General features: G+C 36.9%; 1 pseudogene; it reads left to right on the top strand.

The window, feature by feature from the left end:
- The first annotated feature begins 1,550 nt into the window (after window positions 1-1,550).
- Window positions 1,551-2,845, top strand: LOC124893102 (annotated as a pseudogene).
- The last annotated feature ends 3 nt before the right edge of the window (window positions 2,846-2,848 follow it).

Here is a 2,848-nt window from a genome sequence, read left to right as displayed (position 1 = left end):
TTTTTTTATTTTGCTTTAATTTTTATCTTTTCTTTTTCTCTCTCCATTTTTTTTTTAGTTTTTTCAACCTTACTTTTTTTTGCTTTTCTTTTCTCCTCTCAAATTTATTTCTTTTTAAATTCCCGCGCCTCTTTCTCTCTCCCCAAATCTCCCCACCTCCGTTTGTACCCCCTTCTCTCTCCTTACACTATTATTGCCGGCGGGCTTAGGGTTCCCGCTGGCTCGACTCAACTTCGACGACAGGTAAGAGTAGCAGCTTTAGTCATAATAAGTTGGAAAGAAGGGAAGCTAACTCCCAGTTTTCGGCAAGTTCCAGAGGATGCTCCGGCGGTCTTGTTTTGGCAATCCATTTTTGGCAACCAAACCAACAACACACAAGAGTATCCCAGAGATAGATAGTGACACCAATTCCTATCTCACCATCGAGAACTATAACCAGATGAAAAATTACCTAAGTATCACCGAGATCTTGCCATCCTAACCATGTTCTAACATTTCTCTTGTTCGTGATTTGGATTTATATTTTCTGAAACCTTTCTTGTCCATCTTTTTTCTTATTCTACAGTTGTATTCTACCTTTTTATCCATCTTTAAATTCTTAAATCTTTCTTATTGGTGGTATATTTCTTGTTGTTAATTTTTTGGCTATCAGATTTTGGAATCTAGTAAATTTGTTTACAGTTCATTTTTCCTTGTTTTGTTTCTTGTTTCTGGCGTGTTTTGATAATCTATTTTGTATTCTGGTTTGTGTTAGCATATATTCAAATATTATACTTGTATGAAGCTAGAGGTTGAAATATTTAGGAATAGATTTCTTGATCAATTTCTACTCGTCTGTTGCCTAGAATTTTTGTAGAATTTTGCAATGTTTTTCCAATTTGATTTTTGGCTTCTAACCGGTAGTGGTGACTACTGCACATTGAGCCCTAATTTTAGATTTCTGGTTTCCTTCTTGTTATTATAGTGGTGTCTGACTGCTTTGCTTATTGGTGGATTATTGTTGTGTTGTTCTAGCTGCTGGGCTAAATAATATACTTTGTGCGTGCCTTCTCTTATTATTTTTGTACTATTGCTATGTTCATTTATTTGTCGGTATAGGGGCTTTGTGTTGGTTTTTGAGTAGTGGCAGGAGAGGTTGATGGTGGATTAGGGTCATGTCCGAGTGGTTTGGGGGCGAGGGCTATTTTGGAAGGAGGTAAGGACGGGAGAGCAGGGGTGGCACTACTAGAAATTACCCCTATGACAATAAACTTTTTGACGACGGTTAACAAAGTGTTGCAATAGGTGGTCTATTGCAACTCTTTCAAGTGATGCCAAAAAGAATTGTTCTATGAGCTATAATTTAACCCTATAACCGTCGCTTTTGGCATTAAGTGTTGCAATAGGTAAATGAAATAAGCTATTGCAACACTTATAATTTTATTCCCTCCATTTTCACTGTCAATTTTATTCAGTCCGCCAAAAATAAAATATTTTATTAATACAATATTTCAACGCTGCCTCTACTCCGATCCATTACTGGTCACTACTTAAATATTTCAACACAAACGATGGCTGTAAAAGTGTAATTTTAATATTTCGTGAGGTGCCGGTGCCGATGGTGAGCTGCGATTGTGATTAGGGGAAAAAAAGAAAGGGGAAACAACATAATTCTGAGGCAATTTGCGATTAGGGCTAATTTGGTTTCAGGTAAGTTTGTTCGGTTGATTTTTGCAATTAGTGTAAATTTATGTTTTTTGGACCTTTGGTTTTCCTACTTCGTTTGTAGGGTTTTCACTAATTGTGTATATCATTGATCTTGTGAGATTACTTACTTGTGGGTGTTCGGTATTTTAGCTGTATTTGCTATTAATTTCTCTAATTTTGATTGTGGGTATTCTGTATTTCCTTGAAGTTGGTGTGTTTTTTGGGTTTCTAAACTGTGGGTATCATTAAAAATTCAAGTTTTGCTTAATTTGAGCTCTAAGGAGTTTTCTTTAAAGAGGGTCATGAGGCTGTTGGGATCTTTTATCACAATATCTTAAATGGTTTCTGATTCTTCTAAAGCTGTTAGTGTTGTGTCTAAGGATTTAAAGGAGTTATTGCAGTCTAATTCTGGAAGGGGAGCCTTGGAGTAACTAGTAAAGTTGCTACCATGTGATCAGGAGGTCATGGGTTCAAGCCTTGGAAATAGCCTCTGGTAGAAATGCAAGGTAAGGCTGCATACGATACACCCTTATGGTGGTGCTCTTTCCCAGACACCGCGCATAGTGGTAGCTTTAGTGCACCAGACTGCCCTTTTTTTACAGTTTAATTCTGATGAACTTTCTAGGAGTTTGAAACAGTAAACTAAAATTGCAAAGTCTGAAAAGTTTGCCAATTCTGTTGTTAGAGTTTTGCTGGCTCTAACAGTTGGGATATTAAGGGGGTATGGGAGTAAAAATAAGAATGAGATCGAAGAGGTACGTGGTTCAAGTTTTGTTGATATGGATAGAATGATGAGTACTGTTGGGACTGAATTTGTTTCTGTTGTTGTTAGTAGCTTTGCAAGGAACTTGGTTATGGGTTCTATTCGAATAGTAGGTTGGATGAGGTGTTGAATGGGAATTTCCAGTCTATGGTCCCGTATATGAAGGTGAAGTCATCATAAGTGCCAAGATGGATTGATATGGTTTGTACTGATAGATATAAATTAATGATTGCTGATTGTATCCAAACATTTGTGAGAACTGCTGTTGTAGTTTACCTCAACAAAACAATGCATATAAACGTATCTAATGATTTATTTTCTGGGCTGACCAATCCGAAGAATCAAGCCAATATGAAGGACTTTCTAGTTTCTGTTTGTAGTGGGGCTGTTGAAACGCTA

The sequence above is a fragment of the Capsicum annuum genome, unplaced genomic scaffold (genome assembly GCF_002878395.1).
Source record: "Capsicum annuum cultivar UCD-10X-F1 unplaced genomic scaffold, UCD10Xv1.1 ctg53792, whole genome shotgun sequence".
Taxonomy (NCBI): Eukaryota; Viridiplantae; Streptophyta; class Magnoliopsida; order Solanales; family Solanaceae; genus Capsicum; species Capsicum annuum.
This window is presented reverse-complemented; position numbering and strand designations above follow the sequence as displayed.